Genomic DNA, 24421 nt, shown 5'->3' on the forward strand with positions numbered 1-24421 from the left:
CCAAGGGCCGCCCCAGACAGGACATAGCCCGGCTGTAGGACATGCTATGGAGCCAATGGCCGCCCCAGACAGGGCATAGCCTGGCTGTAGGACATGCTATGGAGCCAAGGGCCGCCCCAGACAGGACATAGCCCGGCTGTAGGACATGCTATGGAGCCAATGGCCGCCCCAGACAGGGCATAGCCCGGCTGTAGGACATGCTGTGGAGCCAAGGGCCACTCTAGACAGGACATAGCCTGGCTGTAGGACATGCTATGGAGCTGCATTGTCAGCAGTTTCCTGGCCTTTTCTGGCTGATTTTCCCCCGGTTGTCACAATACTTGCACCCATTACCATCCCTCATAGATTCCTTCACCGTCCGCTTGTTCCCATCTCCTAATATCTCTGATGTGTCTATCAATAATTCATTGTCGTTCTTCTGAGCCAAGGCTGTCTGAGAGCTCCAGCTCCAAGGTCTCATGGACTATGGCTGCTGTCTGGGCTCTCGGCTTCTCTACACGTCACCAGTTTGATATTGGGAACTGTTTGTCCTCCTGGGATCACAGCTTTGGCTATTCTGCACTTGGCCAGCCATGAGAACGGGGTCGGGATGGAAAGGAGAGCTATGCAGAATCCTAGTTTTTGTGGCCGCTGATAAATGATCAGCTCCTGTGAATACAGGTGGCATAATGTGTCAGACACTTGGGAATAACGTTATTTATTTTGTGCTGATCTTATTCTCAAGTCACCTCCAGAGCTGAATTCATAATTCTGCCAGTCCCATGGACAGTGAATGGAGCTGTGGCACACATGCACGGCCCATGAACCATCCCACCTGGGCATTTCAGAGCCCTGTGAGGGGCCGGGACCCCTGCAGTTAGTAAGTTCTCTAACTAACTGTAGGGGGCAATGTTTATACAGACATTATTCAAAGGGTTGGGGAAGAGATATGTATGGAGATATCTATGGATGCAGCCGGCATGGATGGAACACTTCACAGCTGAGGGTTTGCTACAAATAGTTCCAGTCTAGAAAAATCTCTGTAAGCTAAAAATAAAAAGTCTGGGCTGCGTTTTACATGACATATTGTAGCAAAATGTGAGATTTGTGCTGTGGACTTCACCATCTTAAAAAGTTCAAATTGTAAAAACAAGAGACTTTGTAATTTACTTGTTCTGAAAAATCCTCTCCGTTCTCAAGAATAAGAGTTTTTTATAGTTCTATTCTTTACTTCAGAGATGGGCGGTGGTGAGGGGCGCAGTGCTGTGTGCTATAGAGCTTGTGAGCGCTGCTCTGAAGCTGCTGGATCCAGTGGTCACTGTCCCTGCGAGGTCTCCTTAGCTGAGGAGAGCACATAGGTCAGGGCGGACACAGATCTAGCGGAAAGATCTGCGCTAACATAGAAAATATCATTATAATTTATGTTATTTATGGGCCTCAGAACAATAGAGAGTGTGCACAGGGCGCGGGGCCACACGGCCACAGATAACATCTCTCCTCGCTCTTCCTGTTTTTATATTTTTGGTATGCACGATCAGCAACACTGGTGTGAGAAGCGACCACGTGCCGATCTGTAATAATCCAGAGTTACAGAATCACATCATACAAAGCACACGACGGCGTCCTCCTGGTACTACACTGTTCTGTCACCGCCGCCTCATCCACCACCTATAGATCTATTATCTATTATCTATCTATTATCCATCTATCTATCTATTATCTATTATCTATCTATGTAATATCTATTATCTATTATCTATCTATCTATCATCTATAATCTATTATCCATCTATCTATTATCTATCTATTATCTATCTATCTATCTATCTATCTATCTATTATCTATCTATATATCTATCATCTATAATCTATCTATTATCTATCTATGTAATATCTATTATCTATTATCTATCTATCTATTATCCATCTATCTATCTATTATCTATCTATCTATCTATTATCTATCTATCTATTATCTATTATCTATCTATGTAATATCTATTATCTATCTATTATCTATTATCCATCTATTATCTATCTATCTATCTATCATCTATAATCTATTATCCATCTATCTATTATCTATCTATTATCTATCTATCTATCTATCTATCTATCTATCTATCTATCTATCTATCTATATATCTATCATCTATAATCTATCTATTATCTATCTATGTATTATCTATCTATCTATCTATATTATCTATTATCTATCTATGTATTATCTATCTATCTATCTATCTATCTATCTATCATCTATCTATCTATCTATCTATCTATCTATCTATCATCTATCTCTTATCTATCTATCCATCTATCTATCTGTTACCTATCTATTATCTCTCTATTATCCATCTATTATCTATGTATTATCTATCTGTTATCTATCTATTATTTATCTATTATCTATCTATCTATCTATTATCTATCTACAGTATTATAGTAACATAGTAACATAGTAAGGCCGAAAAAAGACATTTGTCCATCCAGTTCAGCCTATATTCCTATATTCCATCATAATAAATCCCCAGATCTACGTCCTTCTACAGAACCTAATAATTGTATGATACAATATTGTTCTGCTCCAGGAAGACATCCAGGCCTCTCTTGAACCCCTCGACTGAGTTCGCCATCACCACCTCCTCAGGCAAGCAATTCCAGATTCTCACTGCCCTAACAGTAAAGAATCCTCTTCTATTTTGGTGGAAAAACCTTCTCTCCTCCAGACGCAAAGAATGCCCCCTTGTGCCCGCCACCTTCCTTGGTATAAACAGATCCTCAGCGAGATATTTGTATTGTCCCCTTATATACTTATACATGGTTATTAGATCGCCCCTCAGTCGTCTTTTTTCTAGACTAAATAATCCTAATTTCGCTAATCTATCTGGGTATTGTAGTTCTCCCATCCCCTTTATTAACTTTGTTGCCCTCCTTTGTACTCTCTCTAGTTCCATTATATCCTTCCTGAGCACCGGTGCCCAAAACTGGACACAGTACTCCATGTGCGGTCTAACTAGGGATTTGTACAGAGGCAGTATAATGCTCTCATCATGTGTATCCAGACCTCTTTTACTGCACCCCATGATCCTGTTTGCCTTGGCAGCTGCTGCCTGGCACTGGCTGCTCCAGGTAAGTTTATCATTAACTAGGATCCCCAAGTCCTTCTCCCTGTCAGATTTACCCAGTGGTTTCCCGTTCAGTGTGTAATGGTGATATTGATTCCTTCTTCCCATGTGTATAACCTTACATTTATCATTGTTAAACCTCATCTGCCACCTTTCAGCCCAAGTTTCCAACTTATCCAGATCCATCTGTAGCAGAATACTATCTTCTCTTGTATTAACTGCTTTACATAGTTTTGTATCATCTGCAAATATCAATATTTTACTGTGTAAACCTTCTACCAGATCATTAATGAATATGTTGAAGAGAACAGGTCCCAATACCGACCCCTGCGGTACCCCACTGGTCACAGCGACCCAGTTAGAGACTATACCATTTATAACCACCCTCTGCTTTCTATCACTAAGCCAGTTACTAACCCATTTACACACATTTTCCCCCAGACCAAGCATTCTCATTTTGTGTACCAACCTCTTGTGCAGCACGGTATCAAATGCTTTGGAAAAATCGAGATATACCACGTCCAATGACTCACCGTGGTCCAGCCTATAGCTTACCTCTTCATAAAAACTGATTAGATTGGTTTGACAGGAGCGATTTCTCATAAACCCATGCTGATATGGAGTTACAGTTATTCTCATTGAGATAATCCAGAATAACATCCTTCAGAAACCCTTCAAATATTTTACCAACTGTAGAGGCTAGACTTACTAGCCTATAATTTCCAGGTTCACTTTTAGAGCCCTTTTTGAATATTGGCACCACATTTGCTGTGTGCCAGTCCTGCGGAACAGACCCCGTCGCTATAGAGTCCCTAAAAATAAGAAATAATGGTTTATCTATTACATTACTTAGTTCTCTTAGTACTCGTGGGTGTATGCCATCCGGACCCGGAGATTTATCTATTTTAATCTTATTTAGCCGGTTTCGCACCTCTTCTTGGGTTAGATTGGTGACCCTTAATATATGGTTTTCATGGTTTCTTGGGATTTCACCTAGCATTTCATTTTCCACCGTGAATACCGTGAATTATCTATCTATTATCTCTATTATCTATCTATGTATTATCTATCTATCTATTATCTATCTAGCATCTATCTATCTATCTATCTATCTATCTATCTATCTGTCTGTCTGTCTGTCTGTCTGTCTGTCTAGCAAGTTCTCCTTTGATGTCATCTCACCTTCTTCCACATTCTTCTTGCCATTCTCCAATGAAGGCCACATTTGCGTTATGTACGACTAATAGCTGTCCCATGGTCAGATTCTCCCACCTGGGCTGTGGATCTCTGCAGCTCCTCCGCAGTGACTATGAGCCTCTTGGCTGCTTCTCTAAATAGTGCTCTCCTTGCTTGGAATGTCAGTTTAGGTGGACGGCTATGTCTTAGTAGGTTTGCAGTTTTGCAAAACTCCAATTTTTGGATGATGGATTGCATAGTGTTCCGTGAGATGTTCAGAGCTTGAGGATTTTTATTATAACCTAACCCTGCTTTACTCTTCTTCACTACTTTATCCCTGACCTGTCTGGTGGGTTCCTTGGTTTTCATGATGCAGTTTGATCCCAAATATTCTCAAACAAACCTCTGAGGCCTTCACAGAACTGCTGTAGTTATACTGAAAAGAAAGCACACCCATGCTGATGCAATTTACTGATTATATGACTCCTGGAGGCGACTGGTCACTAAGGAGTTTATTTAGGGGTATCAGACTACAGGGGATTGAATACAACTCCACCTCATAATTTTTAGATTTATACTTTTTAAGATAATTATAAAACCCTGTATCATTTACTTTACAATTCAAAAATACTTATATAACTCTGCTCTTCATCTGGCTAAACAAGTCTACTTTACCACCCTCATCACATCTCTAGCCAAAATCCAAAATCCAAAATGACTCTTTGAATCCTTCCAGTCCCTCCTGAAGTCTAAACGACCGACCCCTGTCACCAACCTAAATGCTGATGATTTGGCCACTTATTTCCTACAAAAAATCAATCGTATCCGTCAAGACATATTTGCACAATCCCCTCAGAGCCTGGATATCCTTCCCTCACACACCTCAAGTTTACTTTCTATCTTCGAGCCTGTCACAGAAGAAGAGACCAAACTCCTTGCTTCTTTCTAACCATACAACCTGCAACAGTGACCCTATTTCCTCACATCTCCTTCAGTCCCTCTCATCAGCTTTCACTACCCTCTAACTAAAATATTTAACCTCTCTCTTTCTTCTGGTATCCGTCACTCTTCATTTAAACATGCCATCATGACCCCTTTACTTAAAAAAAAAACATCCCTGGACTAGAACTGTGCTGATAACTACAGACCTGTCTCTAATCCTCCTTTCATCTCTAAACTCCTGGAAACTTGGTCTACGCCTATCTAATCTGCTATCTCTCAGATAACTCTGTTCTCAACCATTTACAATCTGGTTTCCACTATTCACACTGTAATGAAACTTCCCTTACTAAGGTCTCCAATGACCTATTAGGGTATGTGCACACGTTGCGGATTTCTTGCAGAAATTTCCTGAAGAAAACCGGAAATTTTCTGCAAGAAATCCGCATTTTTTTTTTTGCGTTTTTTTTCCGTTTTTTTCGCGTTTTTTTAGCATTCTGCAAGCGTAATTAGCTTGCAGAATGCTAAAGTTTTCCAAGCGATCTGTAGCATCGCTTGGAAAACTGACTGACAAGTTGGTCACACTTGTCAAACATACTGTTTGACAAGTGTGACCAACTTTTTACTATAGATGCAGCTTATGCAGCATCTATAGTAAAAGATAGAATGTTTAAAAATAATAAAAAAAATAAAAAAATGCTTATACTCACCCAGACATCTCATCAGCGGCGTCCGATCATCTTCCTATAGCTGGTCTGTGCGCACAGGACCTTCCGTGACGTCACGGTCACGTGAGCGGTCACATGACCGCTCACGACCAATCACAGGACAGTGACGTCATCGGCAAGGTCCTTCGCCGCACATCAGCTACAGGAACCGAAGCGGCAGCATGCAGTGGAGGCGGGAAGACATCGAGGGTGAGTATAGGACTATTTTTTATTTTAATTCTTATTTTTTGACCACTTATATGGTGCCCAGTGCGTGGAGGAGAGTCTCCTCTCCTCCACCCTGGGTACCAAACGCACATAATCTGCTTACTTCCCGCATGGTGTGCACAGCCCCGTGCGGGAAGTAAGCAGATCAATGGACCCCTAGGTGTGCGGAATCCCCTGCAATTCCGCATTTTAATTGTTGCTTTTTTTTCCGCGATGCGATTTTTTCGCGGAAAAAAAGGCTACATTTGCACAAAAAATGCGGAATACACTTAAAATAATGGGAGGCATATGTAAGCGTTTTTTTCGCGTTTTTGTCACGTTTTTATAGCGAAAAAACGCGAAAAAACCGCAAAAAATACTTAACGTGTGCACATGGCCTTAACAGTAAAATCCAATGGTCAATACTCCATTGGCTGATTCTCCTGGATCTCTCTGCCGCATTTGACAGTATGGATCACCAGTTCCTCCTCACCATGCTCCGATCTATTGGCCTCAAGAACATTGTTCTCTCCTGGTTCTCCTCCTACCTCTCTGACCACTTCATCACGGTATCTTTTGCCAGCTCTTCTTCCCCTAATCTTCACCTTACTATGGGGGTTCCTCAAGGCTCAGGCCTAGGTTCTCTCTTCTTCTCCGTATATACTGCCTCTATTGGACAAGCCATCAGCAGAGTTGGTTTCCAGCATCATCTCTAGGCTGATGACACCCAATTATACACAACACTTTACCTCATAACGCCCCACCTTAATACAAAACACCAGTGATTGTCTTACTGCTGTCTCTAACATCATGTCCTCCCTCTATCTGAAACTGAATCTCTTCAAAACTGAACTCCTCGTGATTCCTCCCTCTACTAAGTTACCGACTTTGCAATTTCCTTGGGTGGTGGAGCCATAACTCCCAAGCACCACGCTCGCTGACACAGAACCTTCCTTTATTCTCCATATCTAATCACTCACTCGTGTCACCTACACCTTAAAACATCTCCAAAATCCAACCTTTTCTCACCTTTGAAATGGCAAAAAATTTAATTATTGCTCTTATTCACTCTTGTCTGAACTACTGCAACTCTCTACTGATCGGTCTCCCTCCTCTACAATCCGTCCTGCATGCGGTAACCAGGGTCGTATTTCTGTCCAGTCCCTTCACAGATGCCTCCATGCCCTGCATGGGTCCCCCTGTAAATTCACCAGTAAAGGCTAAGCAAACAGCTGTGAGCTGTTATTAATAGCCTGGGAGCCTTATGGGGTATTGTCCCTTTTCCCAGATTATTAACATCAACCCCTTCCCCCATGGGCTTTCCCTCTACTGGTTATAAAAATTATGGGGTAGCCCACACTATTTTTTTTATTTAATTTTTAATTTTATACAGAATGTACACAGCGGGGGCTGAATACAACTCCCATTATTATCTCCTGGTCGCGGTGATCTCAGAGAAACCAAGCGACAATGATAAGAGCTGCCATCAGCAGCCAGCGCGCGTGTCGCCGGCGTATGACGTCACTGTCATATGCTGGTCCGCACCTCAAATTAATTCTAGCACAGGACACCACTGGACCACGGCCAGGTAAGGAGAAGCTTTTTTTTCTGTAAAGCCACACTATGGGGTGCATTATAATCCTATAGGGTGCATTATACTACTATGGTTGCACATTATACTACTATAGGGGTGTATTACACTACTATACTATGATGGGGGCGAATTATACTCCTATAGGCGTGCATTATATTACTATACTACTATGGGGGTGAATTATACTACTGTGGAGGTGCATTACACTCCTATAGGGGTACATTATACTACTATACTACTATGGGGGTGCATTGTACTACTATGGGGGCGCATTATACTACTATAGGGGTGCATTACACTACTATACTACGATCGGGTGCATTATACTTTTATAAGGGTGCATTACACTACTACACTACTATGGGGGTGCATTATACTCCTATAGGTGTGTATTATACTTCTATACTACTATGGGAGTGCATTATACTACTATGGGGGTACATTATACTACTATGGGGGTACATTATACTACTATACTACTTTGGGGGTGCATTATACTCCTATAGGTGTGCATTATACTTCTATACTACTATGGGGGTGCATTAAACTACTATGGGGGTACATTATACTACTATACTACTTTGGGGGTGCATTATACTACTATAGGGGTGCATTACACTACTATACTACAATGGGGGTGCATTATACTTCTATATGGGTGCATTATACTAGGGGTGCAATATACTACTATACTAATATGGGGGTGCATTATACTCCTATAGGTGTACATTATACTTCTATACTACTATGGGGGTGCATTATACTACTATGGGGGTACATTATACTACTATACTACTATGGGGGTGCATTATACTCCTATAGATGTGCATTATACTTCTATAGTACTAAGGGTGCGCATTATACTACTGTAGGGGTGCATTACACTACTATACTATAATGGGGCGAATTATACTCCCATAGGCGTGCATTATATTACTATACTACTATGGGGGTGAATTATACTACTGTGGGGGTGCATTACACTCCTATTGGGGTACATTATACTACTATACTACTATGTGGGTGCATTGTACTACTATGGGGGTGCATTATACTACTATAGGGGTGCATTACACTACTATACTATGATCGGGTGCATTATACTTATATAGGGGTGCATTACACTACTATACTACTATGGGGGTGCATTATACTACCATAAGGGTGCATTACACTACTATTACAGAGCGCCTGTGTATAATGTCACTGGTGATCACTGTATTACCTGTACACTGGCACTATACACTGTATACTATATACAAAGGTCCTGTGTATAATGTCACCAGTGATCACTGTATTATCTGTGCAGTGACAGTATATACAGAGCTCCTGTGCTTAATGTCACTGGTGATCACTGTATTACCTGTACACTGTATACTAAATACAGAGCTCCTGTATATAATGTCATTTTTGATCACTGTATTACCTGTACACTGACACTATATACAGAGCTCTTGTGCATAATGTCACTTGTGATGACTGTATTACTCATCTTTGCAGAATTGCTGTAACGCAGCCCCTTTGGAGGGTTTCCGAGCATGAGCCACCTTTTAAGGTCATGCCACAGCAACTCAAGTGGATTAAGGTCAGGACTTAGCCACTCCAAAGTCTTAATTTTTTTTTTCTTAAGCCATTCAGAGGTGGACTTGCTGGTGTGCTTTGGATCATTGTCGTGCTGCATAACCCAAGTGTGCGTCATCTTGAGGTCACGAACAGATGGCTGGACATTCTCTTTCAGAATTTTTTTGTTAGACAACATAATTCATGATTTCATTTACCACAGCAGGTCTTACAGGTCATGAAGCACAAAAACAATCCAAGACCATTACATTACCACCACCATATTTTTCTGTTGGTATGCTGTTCTTTTTCCCAAATGCTGTGTTACTTCTAGATGTAATAGGACATAAACCTTCCAAAAAGTTCAACTTTCGTCTTGTCAGTCACCACTGTTTCATGTTTTCGCCATTTGTGGCATATAATGGCTCTCACTGTTGTTCGCTGGAATCCCGAAGACTTAGAAATGGCTTTATAACTTTTTCAGACTGATAGATATCAATTACTTTGTTTCTCATTTGTTCCGGAATTTCTTTGGCTCGTGGCATGATGACTAGCTTTTGAGGACCTTTTGGTGTACCTAACTTTGTCAGGCAGGTCCTATTTAAGTGATTTATTGATTGAGAACTGGTGTGGCAGTAATCAGGCCTTGTCGTGGCTGGGGAATTTGAACTCCGCTTCCCAAGAATGTGACAAACCGCAGTTAATTTATGTTTTAAGGGGTGGTGGGGGCAATCAATTTTTCACACAGGGATCTGTAGGTTTGGATTTCTTTTTACCTTAATAATAAAGATCTTTAATTAAAAATTAAAATTTTAATTAAAAATTGCTTTGATTACTTGTGTTATCTTTGTCTAATATTTAAATTTGTTTGGTGATCTGAAACATTTAAGTGTGACATGTATGCCAAAGAATAGGACATCAGGAAGGGGGCAAACACTTTTTCACACAACTGTATATTGTTGTAGATAGGGGCAGTATTATATTCGTTATATTCTACATATTCTATGTACATAGGGCATTGTCAATATGAAATTTTAAAATGTCATATTTTCGTATCATTGTGTAGTAATTATAGATATTTCTACATTCATTTCTCTATAAAACAAAAAACAAGACTATTTTCTGCTTCCCCCATGGTTCTGCATATTACGGCAGCCTTATCTCGGCTGAACTGTCCTCTTTGTATAATGTGACTGGCTGTAATTTAATTTTACTTGTAAATTCAGAATATGAATGCGGTACAGTCAGGTTGCACAATCACCATCTCTATTTAGCAATTTCTTATTTTTTTCTGCAACCACTTCCCAGTTTCAAAAATAGATTTTTTGTTCTCTGAAAACTGTAAGGAAAATGAAATGAAACTTCTATGTCTTCTGTGTCTCTCTCACCGCACACTGTATCTTAAAGGAGCTTTCCACAAAAAGATGGGCTTCCTGTGATCTGAAAAACTAGTCTCCATTTCTAACGCGGCGCGGGGCAGTAGTCGTGGGTGAGGTACTCGTCTCCTTCGCCCCGGCACGTTATCTGAAGGTGGCTCGGTGTGTGGACTTGTGCTGTGAGAGCGCTATGACCGTGCAGTTCGTGTGTAACCAATGTTGTTGGTTGGCCAGGACCAGATATTGGACAGTTCAAAGAGGGAGACCACCAGTCAAATAGAAAACTTTTTACTGAACGGGAACTTGGTAGCGAATGTGTATAGGAGATAGCGGGCGCATAATCTTATGAATGTTTCCTTCACAACTCAGAGGATCTTCCATACAGTTTCAATTCCTTCCTCTTTATTCTCTTTGTCCTGTGTATTCATTATTCATCACTACTTCACCTCAACCCAGCTCGACACTACGATACTGATTAACTAGAGACCTTTACTCGACTTGCATTTCCGCGTTTTCCCTCCACTTAGGAAAGCTATGGTGCTAGTATGGCCGTTACTTATCTCCTCTGATGCTGACGTTCTAGAACTCCCACCAGGGACAATCTACTCGTATCGCATACTCAGTCCTGTCCAGGCCTGTAACCTTTAGGAGTTATAAACTATCATTTTTTCTGCTAGAAGTCCTCTCCCAAGATCCGTCTCCGGAAAATCTCTCTGTTTCTCAATCAAGTCTGCTCCTGATCTCCCTATCTCTTCCTCTGGTCTCCTCTCACTTACGGACACTCAAGGATTCGGGACTGGGCACATTTGACCTTTGGTCCTTTTTCTACGCATGGTTAGACCAAGAAAACTAATCAAGTGGGGATCCAAATCAACACAGCAACCCAAATAAGCTTATAGACCCCTACAATATAACTTTTAATTATAAAGTTAAAACAAATTACCTTGCAAGTCCATGTATTATTATATATATATATATATATATATATATATATATATACATATAAAAGGAAGCAACAAAAGATAAGCACTGTAAGGGTATTATTGAGGGAGAGGTTAATTCACAATGTGTTGGGGACTGATAAACCCTAAAAGTTCCCTAAGGTCTATCCTTCTTCATTTTCTGTCCCATGCATCAGAAGATGTTAAAAGCTTTTATAATTATCCTTCGTTGGCCTCAGCCTATGAATTTCTGATTAATTGTAAACCTTTAGAAGTGTCCACGGAACATTTAAAAAACAATAAAAAATCGCACAATGGTGCACGGTCAGGAGACTGGGCAAGAGTTTCCATGGAAACACGAGAACCTTGCTTTTATTTGGTAGAATATACTGAAGAAGCCTGAACGAGCAAAAATCCTTCACATGTCAAGATGTTCTGCAAATGGCACCGAGACGTCTCATCTTTTTCTATTTTTCATGTGGCTGTGTGGGCAGAATCATGGTTATTTTTTGCCTCAATGCTATAATGTAAAAAGTCAAAGAAGTTCTTTGACCAGGTGGTATGTGTGCCAACATGAGCCAGCGTAGTCTACTGCTCTACCTCTAATCATGCAACCCAGTTTTTAAGACGTGACATTAGTGAAATTCTGAAAAGTGAGGTATAAAGTGGCACCGAGTACGTTTTTTTTACAGTATAGCCCACCCATTTACATCAGGTACAACCCCACCATATGGCCCACCCATTTATATCAGGTACAACCCCACCATATGGCCCACCCATTTATACCAGATATAACCCCACGATATGGCCGACCCATTTATACCAGATATAACCCCACGATATGGCCCACCCATTTACATCAGATACAACCCCACTGTATGGCCCACCCATTTATAATCTTATAATCTTTATTTTTATATAGCGCTAACATATTACGCAGCGCTTTACAGTTTGCACACATTATCATTCCCTATCAGTATGTCTTTGGAATGTGGGAGGAAACCGGAGTGCCCGGAGGAAACCCACGCAAACACGGAGAGAACATACAAACTCTTTGCAGATGTTGTCCAAGGTGGGATTAGAACCCAGGACTCCAGCGCTGCAAGGCTGCTGTGCTAACCACTGCGCCACCGTGCTGCCCACAACATTTATACCAGATATAACCCCACGATATGGCCCACCCATTTATACCAGATATAACCCCACCGTATGGCCCACCCATTTATATCAGATATAACCCCACCATATGGCCCACCCATTAATATCAGGTACAACGCCACCGTATGGCCCACCCATTTATACCAGATATAACCCCACCGTATGGCCCACCCATTTATATCAGATATAACCCCACCATATGGCCCACCCATTTATATCAGGTACAACCCCACTGTATAACCTACCCATTTATATCAGGTACAACCACACAGTATGGCCCACTTGTTTGTATCAAATACAACCACACAGTATGGCCCATCTGTTTCTATCAGATACAACCCACCGCATGGCCCACCTGTTTCTATCAGATACAACCCCACAGTGTTGACCACCTGTTTATACACCTCAACATTGAAATAAAACTTTCAAAACATCTGGATTAATTCAGTCTGGAGTCTAAGCCACAAGCAGAAATCCCGGCACTTCCAGCCTCGGCTGCAAATAGTGAGGTTATTAATGGTCGTCTGAGGAAGGTTATGCTGTTGAATGCACTTGGGCAAATCATTAAGATTCACTGCTGGCTCCTGTGTAATCACTGACCGATGATGTCCCAGATGTGCTCGATGGGAGACAAGTCAGGAGACGCTGCAGCCATGGTGGCACATGTAGGCCTCACATTCTGCTCACAGTAGTAGCAAAAGGTGGCCTGGTATTGACATGTTGAAAAATGTCTCCTGGAACACTTTGTAGAAATGGCCACACCAATGGTTCCACCATCAGTATAATGCTGAACTGCTAATGTACATGGAATGAAGCCTGAAGAGGTCTAGCTGCAATAAATTATGCCCTCAACACCATAATCTACCAATGTGATGTTCTCTCATGAAGACCTCTTCAAGGTGTTGTCCACAAAGTCTCCAGACCAGTTTCAGGCTATCATTGAGTCAAGACTCATCGTTATATAGGATAGATCTCCATCACTCCATTCCAGATAGAGAATAAATCCAGATGTTTGGATAATTTTGGTCCCTCTTTTCCTCATTTGTGTATCTTTAATATGTCTCCATCCTGTTATCTCCATTGTTCAATAAATTTTCCTTCTTGGAATTGCAATTTCAGTTGCAATTCGTTTGAGGAGTGAATGTCTCACCAACCATATGGCCCAAACATTTATAACAGTTGTCTCCCTTCATGAAATCCAAACAAATAATTATATAGGCCCCAGATGGCTCAGTGGTTAGCACTGCAGTGCTGGGTCCTGGGTTCAAATCCCACCAAGGACGACATCTGCAAGGAGTCTGTATGTTCTCCCCGTGTTTGCGTGGGTTTTCTCCAGGTTTCCTCCCACACTCGAAAGACATATTGATAGGGACTCTAGATTGTGAGCCCCAATGGAGACAGTGCCGATAATGTCTGTAAAATGCTGTGGGAATAATGGCGCTATATAAGTGAGTAAAAGAAATACATAAATAAGATATTGACCTTAGATTATAGGACGTGACATTGATAAGAAGTTCATGGAAATCCACAATAATTCTATTCTAGTCTAGTGCCGGAGGGATGGCATGGAAATTCATGGCTTACATGAACTGGGGAGCACAGGTCAACAAAACAGTGGTCCAAAAATTGTGATAATCCAAAAATGAAGGTTTTAAGAATGTCATGTGTTATGTCTCAGGCAATATGGAAGAGCCACAGAGGCCTTGATCCAGGTGAGAAGTTCTATGTGGGACGGATAAATGGCATTGGTTCAGAGGGTTGATATGTAGGCACAACATTGGATGATTATTCAGGCCTGGAACCAGGGCAAATGCAGTAGGGATGTGGACACCAACTACCTATATATCCAGGCAGCGTCCCACTGCCCGAGTCTCCCTGTACGGCTAGAGAGGAACCTGATGCACCAACGGCCTGAAAGTGCCGGCTGACGGAGGAGGACACAACACCCGGTGCTGGAGCCAGGACAGGGATGTAACTTTAGATGATCAAAATTTCACTTTAGAAATTCACAACAGAAAAAGCTAAAATTGTGGTTGTTTTAAAAAACTTAATTGTAAAACTCTAAACTATCGTTTGCCAAACAATTAGCCCGAACATGTCCCATTGTGCCATATTAAATCCCTGACTGCTTCCAATGATTAATAGAAGAAAGGATTCTCTCGAGTTAATTGTCTCTGGTATTAACCTTTACTTCTCTTATGGTAATGAGTCAGTTTAAGACGTGACACGGAACATTAGTCAGAGGATTTATTACACACGTGTAGTGGTGAGCTCTCCCTGAGGTAATCATTGCTTTACCAAGAAGTCAATTATTGGCCATGAGGTCATTGGATGAAGTCTGTTAATGTAGGGCCAGGCTAAGAAATTCTCATGATGGAAGAATCTAGAACTAATTTCAAAAATGCAAAAACAACACCTTTATTCGTAATAGAATCTATCGAATCAATGGAACCAAGAAAAAGCCAAGCTACGTAGTGAAACCCCAAGATAGGAAAGGTTGGCCGTTACCATCATGGCTGGAGATGACAGACCAATGGAGGATACAGAAGCATAGACAAGGAGTAGGTCACGGTTCCCAGTTAGGGTTGTTTTCTTCCTTACCTTAACTATTATACGTTTACAATTTTTGTTCAAAGTCCTTGGGGCCCGATTGATCATTAGTGCTTGTTTTTATTGTAACCATTTTTCTTTTTTTGTCTCGTGATACTCTTTGGGATTTTTTTTCAACCAAATTCTTCAAAAAATTGTGGACGCGGTCATGAATTTCAAGTTAAATTTAGTTTTTTTGTCTTTGAGGTGTTTTGCAACTTTTTAGCTAAAAAAAAAGTCGGGGGTTGCGGTTGAAGTACATTTAAGCACAGTAAGGAAGAAATAACCAAAAAAACACCTTCACACTAGGCCAGTAAAATATACATAATCTTTATTAAACACCATAAAAACAAGTATAAAAAGCTAGGTATATTGCCACAAGCACAGGCAGAAAAGGTGGGTAGACCAGGTTATGACCCCAAATGAATAGTAACATGTACACAATTAATCAAAATACTAAAATCTATACACATACAGTAGTGTTGTGTGACCATGTACGGACAAGCACCAATAGTAATAGATATAGTAATATACAGATTATAGCATAATAAGTATAAATATAGTTACCAATGGAGTACTCCTGGGGCCCACCACACCCGACGCGCGTTTCAACGCGTATTTTACTGGCCTAGTGTGAAGGTGTTTTTTTGGTTATTTATTGTTATGCACTTCATGGCCTTATATGGTGGATATACTTAGGTGTTTCACAATAAGGAAGAGAGAAAGATCAATCCATATGGAATGTACACACCTAATGTGCAATAAAAATACAATTTTATTGAACACCAATAAGGCATACAATTATAATAAAAATATTTCCAACCATATAGAAAGTGCAAAATGACAACACCTCAGAATTAATAAGATAAACATAAACCACAAGGGCAGAGTATGATATACTGTTGTGTACACACACAAAATACAGTGGGGAAAATAAGTATTTGATACATTGTCGATTTTGCAGGTTTTCCCACCTACAAAGAATGGAGAGGTCGGTAATTTTTACCGTAGGTACACTTCACCTGTGAGAGGCAGAATCTAAAAATGAAAACCAGAGGATAAAAATTACAGACCTCTCCATTCTTTGTAGGTGGGAAAACTTGCAAAATCGCCAGTGTATCGAATACTTATTTTCCCCACTGTATATAGTTTCAAGCTCAATAGTGCATGAGGAACCGCTGCAATAAAGGGTGTATACAACAACGTGAAATCATCTGAGAAAATCAAACCACCTGTCTCAAACATGTGTAGATGTCGATAATTCAGTTTGCAAGGAAAGCTGGTAACAAATGTCAATGAGCGTCTCCATAACACATGACATGATATAAAGTCACCCATGTAGAGGTATATACACAAAAGCAGAAAAATAGATCAACACTTTATGGTAGTGTCTCCAGAGGGAACAAGATAGAAAGGTATATGCATGAGAGTTAGGTATAAGCATTATAGGATCACCAATAAAGCAGAAAGGCTTATATAGAGGTATATACAGAGCCCCTAGCTGGTAATGATATTGCTCCAATGAGTAAGACAGGGAAATACCATGATCGGTGCTTGCCCAGGGTAACAGGGGTGTGAGGATGAGCCCCATGTGTATCGCTGCCAGCGCAGCTTCATCAGGGGGAGTCTGCTCACTGGCGTCAAAAACACCGGTACTCTATAGATAATTGGTCACCGGTGTTTCCTGCGCCATCCCTGTGTATGGGAAGTGAGCTGGAATGAGTCACACGATCAACATCCTTGTGGGAAGCCGGAGGATCAGCTGGCATCAGCCGGTACGCAGGAAAGTTAGCGCATGCGCACGCAGCAAGATGCTGAGCGCGCATAGTCAGGCTGCACAAGAGGGGTGTGTGCGAAACACTGCACTTTGCAACCCTCACCCTAGGGGGCTAGCACAAAACTACTTGCAGTGTGAGCCTAATGCACGTAAAGCAGCGATATTATGAACGAATAAGGTGCAAATGAAAAACTGGCGAAAAACACCAAAAACAGGACAATAAATAACAGGCGAAAGTGCAATAAAGAATCGTGCTCTAGGTGTCAAATTATTACCAAAATAATCATGGCACGAACAAGGTCAAAAACAAAAAAGTCAGGACTATCAGCGTTCTGCTCAAAACGTGTTGACATTGTCCTTCATTTCCCCCACACCCACTTTCCTACCACTCCCCTTATTTTTTTTATCTCCCACCATGAATCTTCTGTTTTACATTTATTATTAAAAGTCATGTTTTAACCCTATCATACAAGGTGGATGCTGGAACTCCCTTCCTTCCTTTGACAAACAAGGTTAATCGGGTCCACCACAATACCAAAGGATCCACCGATGAGTCCAGGGGCTGATACAATAATTGTCCCACTTTGGAGATGATTTTGGAACCAACAGCTTGTTCCAAAGGTTTTTCTTTTAGTCATAATTTATAATTATCCCTACTGATGGACGTACCTAAGGGTCCACATTCCAAAATTGGTCGCAAAGGCAGTAATGTAAAAACTGTGTTACTTTTTTATTACTTTCTAGACATTAAATCAAATAGTTATTGCTCCATGGGGTGAGGGGCTGAGATGCGCAGGAAGTCCCCGTGCCAAGCCTCTAGTCTCACTTTCACTATGATGTCTCGCGTGAGAACTATGTGACACTTACACGACCAACACTCTCCACAAACAAGGATAAGTACACAAAGACCAGAATGGTAAATGCAGCGACTTATAGGGTCAGCGACGTCTGAGCTAGAAAACATTATCATGTACGTGAGATTTATTTACACAACTGCTGGGTCAGTTTTCCACAAAAAGCTCTTTTGATTATATAAGGTGAAGTTGCTCCGTCTGTTGTGGAAGAAGCTTCACCGCAACTCTAACCACCTAGGGCAGAAGGGCTTGATGCCAGAGTATCCTGTATCACCAACCCCCTTCACGCACACAGCTATAGTCATGTACTGACACTTGAAATGTCTAATGTTGGACTGAAGATCGACCAGAACTTGGGACAGATGTTCCATAATCCTGTTTGCTAATTAAATAGTGTCTGTGGAGGGAGATATCTATAAAAGTTCTCACCACCAATTAAAATGCAGTCAACCTGGTCTAGAAATCCTTTGTCCAATATCAACATTCCTTAGATGTTTGGGTACAAAGCGCAAAAAACAAGAACCCAGGTCTTTCTTGTTGGGCCTGGCAGTACTAGATAATCCAAAGCATCTTCAGTCCAGTGACTTTTTCCATTTATTTAGTCTGACAAAGTTAAGGATCCTGCTCAGAAGTTCACACCACCCATGAGTATGGAAGATGAAGTCAAACATATTAATTGATATCTTATTAATTGATAGTGGTCGGACGGCAGGGACTCTCACCGATTCACAAAATGAGGCACTTGTATCCTATTAAAATGGTGCGGCAGGTTGGATGCCCGACTGCTGCTCCACTCATACCCTATGGTGTTGTCAGAAAAACCCATGCTGACCACAGGCAGTCCCATAAGGAATAAATAAAGCAGAGGTCCAGCACGTGCACTTTGGGTAAATGTTCCCCCTACTGTGGGTCTCAGTGGTTCATTTATCAATTAATCCGGTTCATTCCATTGTCTTCATCCGTGTTGTGGATCTATTCTTCAACTTCGACTAAAAGTCAAGTCACAGTCTTTGCTATCAGCAGTAATTTGAGTGTCAGACCAACACAGTAGTCTTTGGTCTTCAAAAATGGAACTTGGGCACCAAGAAATTTTTCTTGCAGGAGGTTAGGGTCAACCAGCCCCTGGAAGCAACTTTATTTTTATCTTTGCTATAGGACCACTGCCAACTTCAATAACCAATCAGTGGAACCAGTATTAGAAGTTAAAGAAAAGTCATCTCCATGACCTAAGAAGCCCCAGATCTAAAGCCACAATTTCATCCACACATCTTTTTTTTTTCACTCGTTTTGTTTGGAAATGCCTTGAGTATTATTTCAGGAAATCCATCTATTCCTTATCACACAGCATTTCCTCGCGACTTCATTGTCCTCTCCCTCCGTAACAATGGACTCAGTTGAAAAAGTATCTTTTTAAACTCCTTACATAATGCGGCCTTGTTTCCCATCTTTTATAACCAGGATCTTTAAAGTGGTTTGTGTAAGAAGCTTCTTGACTTTCCCAGCGAGAGGTTTTGTAAGCAATGTTTTGCTTGAGTTATGTGTGAAGAGCTCAGCATCTTCTACGCTTCTCAACTTATCTTTTAACATTTTCTTTGAACTTATTTGGAAATAATTTTCCTTTTCTAATTTTTTTTCCTTGTTTCATTAGGCGGCTCCGGCAGCACGTTATGTCTTATTATTCGTGTATGCGCTCATAGATTTGGCAGGCACGGAGCATTTTGCACTCCTCGGGTTAATCAATGACTAGAAATTGCTGTTCACAGCCCATTTTTGTGAATATCAAGAAACTGCACCTTTTTTTTTTCTTTTTTATTGCCAAAGGAAGTTGCCTTTTTTTGTTTTTAGCAAATTGAAAAGATGCAAAAAGGACAAAATCAGATTTCTATTTTCTAATGATTCACAAATTCATATACAGGTGCTTCTCACTAAATTAGAATATCATCAAAAGGCTAATTTATTAAAGTTCTTCAATATAGAAAGTGAATCTCATCATTACAGAGTCATTACAGACAGAGTGATCTATTTCAAGTGTTTATTTCTGTTAATGTTGATGATTATGGCTTACAGCCAATGAAAACCCAAAAATTATTATCTCAGTAAATTAGAATAATTAACAAAAAACACCTTCAAAGGCTTCCTAAGCGATTAAAAAGCCGCAGTGATGCAGTAATTGATGCAAAATTTACTGCATTTACTTCTAATTTACTGAGATAATGACTTTTGGGTTTTCATTGGCTGTAAGCCATAATCATCAACATTAACAGAAATAAACACGTGAAATAGATCACTCTGTACAGGTTCTGCTCTTTGTGGCCTACTCTGTACTTGGGCCCCTAACTAGCGTGCACCATTTATAATACCAGGGTCTTTTTATGTGGAAAAGGGGCATTTGGCCCCTCGGAAATCAGTTCCCAGGTGTGACTGCTATCTCGTCCCCACTATAGCAATAAAAGTGAAAATTTTTGATTTTCCCAGGGACCTTGGCAGTGATGGAAGACATAGATTCTACAGTACAAAACCTGCCACTGTGTTGTGAACTTTTAGACCATGAAAGGCGCACTTAGTCCTTATTTAGGATGTATTCCTATTTCTTTTCCACTTCTATGGCTCCAGTAGGTCAGCGGTTAGGGCCCCATATGTCAGACCACCACTGATCAGGCTTTCACGAGGTATCCAACCATAAAACTCAAAACCCTTCAAAAACCTCTTGTAAAAAAGTGAATGGCCTTCACGACGTACAGCATCACCAAGTACCATGGCCTTTACAAAGTACCATGGCCTCCACAATGTATCATGGCTTTTAGGACGTACCATGGCCTTTACGACGTACCATGGCTTTCACGATGTATCTGTTGTGAATTCCATTCTTGAACTCCCTCCTGTGGTCATGAATGGTACTTCGGCGAGTTCTGTCCGTGGACTCCCTCTGGTGGCTGTGAGTAGAACTGCTGGTTCTGAGGTTGCTTCCTCAGCTGCCCTCGTTTGCGGCTGGGCTGGCTTCTCTATTTTACTCCACTCAGATCGTTACTCCATGCCAGCTGTCAATGTATCAGTACTGGTTCAGATCTTTCTCGGATCTTTCTGATGACCTGTCTAATCCAGCAGAAGCTAAGTCCCTGCTAGTTCATTTGTTGTTCATTGAGTACTGAATATATTTCTTAGTACTTGCTAAGTTCTAGTCCAGCTTGCTAACATGATATTGCCTTGCTAGCTGGAAGCTCTGGGTTGCAGAGTGGCACCTCCGCACCGTGAGTCGGTGCGGGGGTCTTTTTGCACACTCTGTGTGGCTTTTTTTAGTTTTTTGTGCTGACCGCATAGATCCCTTTCCTATCCTCAGTCTATCTAGTAAGTCTGGCCTCCTTTGCTGAAACCTGTTTCATCCCTGTGTTTGTGACTTTCCTCTTAACTCACAGTTAATATATGTGGGGGGCTGCCTTTACCTTTGGGGAAATTTCTCTGAGGCAAGGTAAGGCTTATTTTCCTATCTTTAGGGGTAGTTAGCTCTTAGGCTGTGAAGAGGCGTCTAGGGAGAGTTAGGTACGCTCCACAGCTATTTCTAGTGTGTGTGTTATAGAATTAGGATTTGCGGTCAGCAGAGTTCCCACTTCCCAGAGCTTGTCCTGTCTTCTAGTTTAACCGTCAGGTCATTCCAGGTGCACCTAACCACCAGGTCCATAACAGTATCATGGCCTTCACTACGTACAGTATCACGAAGTACCATGGCCTTTACGATGTACCATGGCCTTTACGATGTACCATGGCCTTTACGACGTACCATGACCTTCATGACGTATCATGGCCTTCACAACGCATAAGTCATTGCTTTCACAAAATATACAGCCAGAAAACTTAACCTCCAAAAACCTTTTGTAAAAAAACCCTTGTGTTATCCATTTATTTAAAAGTGTCATAAACTATGGGAACCTGAGCAACAAAACCAAAAATTTGCTCCTGGATTGCTTGTAAACGATGGTAGTTAAAACCTTCCTTCCAATACAAGTCTTACTCACGTACGGTCAGGAATAAAGGAAACACCACGGTGACCTATGATCGACCCATCAAGTACCCTTCATCTTCCATATTTGCCTTCAGCCTCAATAAATTGTATGCTCATTGTTATTCTCAGGAAAATATGATGGACGCCACCATTTTGAATGAATTAAAACTGGACAGGCTCTCCAGAAAAAAAAACAATATTCTTTCCTAGCTTTTTCTCTAGTGTACTCTCAGGTAGTACAGACAATTAAAGAAGGTAATAAATCAACGTCTAGGGAACGATACTCGGTAGATGGTTTAAAAAATGGCTAAAAACTGCCGAAAAATCATCTGTTGAATCCAGAATCTAGAAATCCAAACTGACTTAACCAGGAAGTGAAGGCCAGGGATCACCGAATACTGAGGAGCAGAGGACATAATAGTCACCACCGCTATGCTGACTCCATTACTGCAGAGTCCAGACCTCCTTTGATATTAGCACAATCATTACACCCTCGTCAGGAGCTTCATGGTCTCAGCAGCTGCATGCAGCCGTACATCACCAAGCGCAATGCCGAGCATCGGAATGAGTGGTGTAAAGCCACTGGAAGGTCCTTAAAGATGATTTCAGGGAATTAGGCTGCAAGCTGAAAGCAAGGACCTCCAACGTGGTATTTTCCGAAATACTGCCTGTACCGCGTGCCATGCCAGAGAGGCAACGGGAGATTAGGGAGGTTAAAAAGTGGCTCAAGAATTGGTGTAGGAAGGAGGGGTTTGGGTTCCTGCAGAACTGGGCCGACTTCTCAGTTGGCTACAGCCTGTACGCTAGGGACGGGCTGCACCTCAAGGGGGAAGGTGCAGCTGTGCTGGGGGAGAGAATGGCTAGAAGGTTGGGGGAGTGTTTAAACTAGGGATTGGGGGGGAGGGTATTCAATTTATAGGAGGGGAAGATAGTGCAGATAGAGACCTGGGCACAAATAAGGAAGTTGGGGGTGGCGGTGGCATGGGGGGTGGGGTTAGAACAGTTAATAATTTAAGAAATAGAGGTACAGAGAGATACATAAAGTGCATGTATACTAATGCCAGAAGTCTCGCCAACAAAATGGACGAATTAGAACTAATGTTGTTGGAGCATAATTATGACATGGTGGGGATATCTGAGACGTGGCTGGATGAGAGCCATGACTGGGCTGTTAACTTGCAGGGCTATAGCCTGTTCAGAAATGACCGTACAGATAAGCGAGGGGGTGGGGTGTGTCTATATGTAAAATCGTCCTTAAAACCCATCCTGCGTGATAATATAGGTGAATTTAATGAAAATGTAGAGTCCCTGTGGGTGGAGATAAGGGGAGGGGAAAAATAATAAATTACTGATAGGGGTTTGTTATAAATCTCCAAAAATAATGGAAGCAATGGAGAATATCCTTGTAAAGCAAATAGATGAAGCTGCGACTCAAGGAGAAGTCATTATTATGGGGGACTTCAACTACCCTGAAATAGATTGGGGAACAGAAACCTGCAGTTCCAGTAAAGGTAATCGGTTTTTGACAACTATGAGAGACAATTACCTTTCACAACTGGTTCAGGACCCAACAAGAAGGGGGGCACTGCTAGACCTAATATTAACCAACAGGCCAGACCGCATATCAAATATAAGGGTTGGGGGTCACTTGGGGAATAGTGATCACAAAACAATAAGTTTTCATGTCTCCTTTAATAAGATGTGTAGTAGAGGGGTGACAAGGACACTAAACTTCAGAAGGGCAAATTTCCAACGGATGAGAGATGATCTTGGTGCAATTAACTGGGACGATATCCTGAGACATAAAAATACACAAAGAAAATGGGAGACATTTATTAGCATCCTGGATAGGACCTGTGCACAGTATATACCGTATGGGAATAAACATACTAGAAATAGGAGAAAACCAATATGGCTAAATAGAGCTGTAAGGGGCGCAATAAGGGACAAAAAGAAAGCATTTAGAGAATTAAAGCAAGTAGGTAGTGAGGAGGCACTAAACAAATACAGAAAATTAAATAAATTCTGTAAAAAGCAAATCAAGGCAGCAAAGATTGAGACAGAGAGACTCATTGCCAGAGAGAGTAAAAATAACCCCAAAATATTCTTTAACTATATAAATAGTAAGAAACTAAAAAATGACAGTGTTGGCCCCCTTAAAAATAGTCTGGGGGAAATGGTGGATGAGGATGAGGAAAAAGCCAATATGCTAAATGACTTTTTTTCATCAGTATTTGCACAAGAACATTCCATGGCAGCCAATATGATCAGTGATAACAAAAATTCCCCATTAAATGTCACCTTCTTAACCCAGCAGGAAGTACGGCGGCGTCTAAAAATCACTAAAATTGAGAAATCTCCGGGCCTGGATGGGATACACCCCCGAGTACTGCAGGAATTAAGTACAGTCATTGATAGACCATTATTTTTAATCTTTAA

The 24421-nt window shown here is 41.2% G+C and overlaps 1 protein-coding gene across 5 annotated transcripts in view; it reads left to right on the top strand.

The window, feature by feature from the left end:
- SLC4A11 (solute carrier family 4 member 11) overlaps nucleotides 1-24421 on the top strand; it is a 285187-nt gene that overhangs the window by 103129 nt on the left and 157637 nt on the right. The gene's annotated exons all lie outside the window — the stretch shown is intronic.

This window comes from Ranitomeya variabilis, chromosome 1, assembly GCF_051348905.1.
Source record: "Ranitomeya variabilis isolate aRanVar5 chromosome 1, aRanVar5.hap1, whole genome shotgun sequence".
NCBI classification, from domain to species: domain Eukaryota; kingdom Metazoa; phylum Chordata; class Amphibia; order Anura; family Dendrobatidae; genus Ranitomeya; species Ranitomeya variabilis.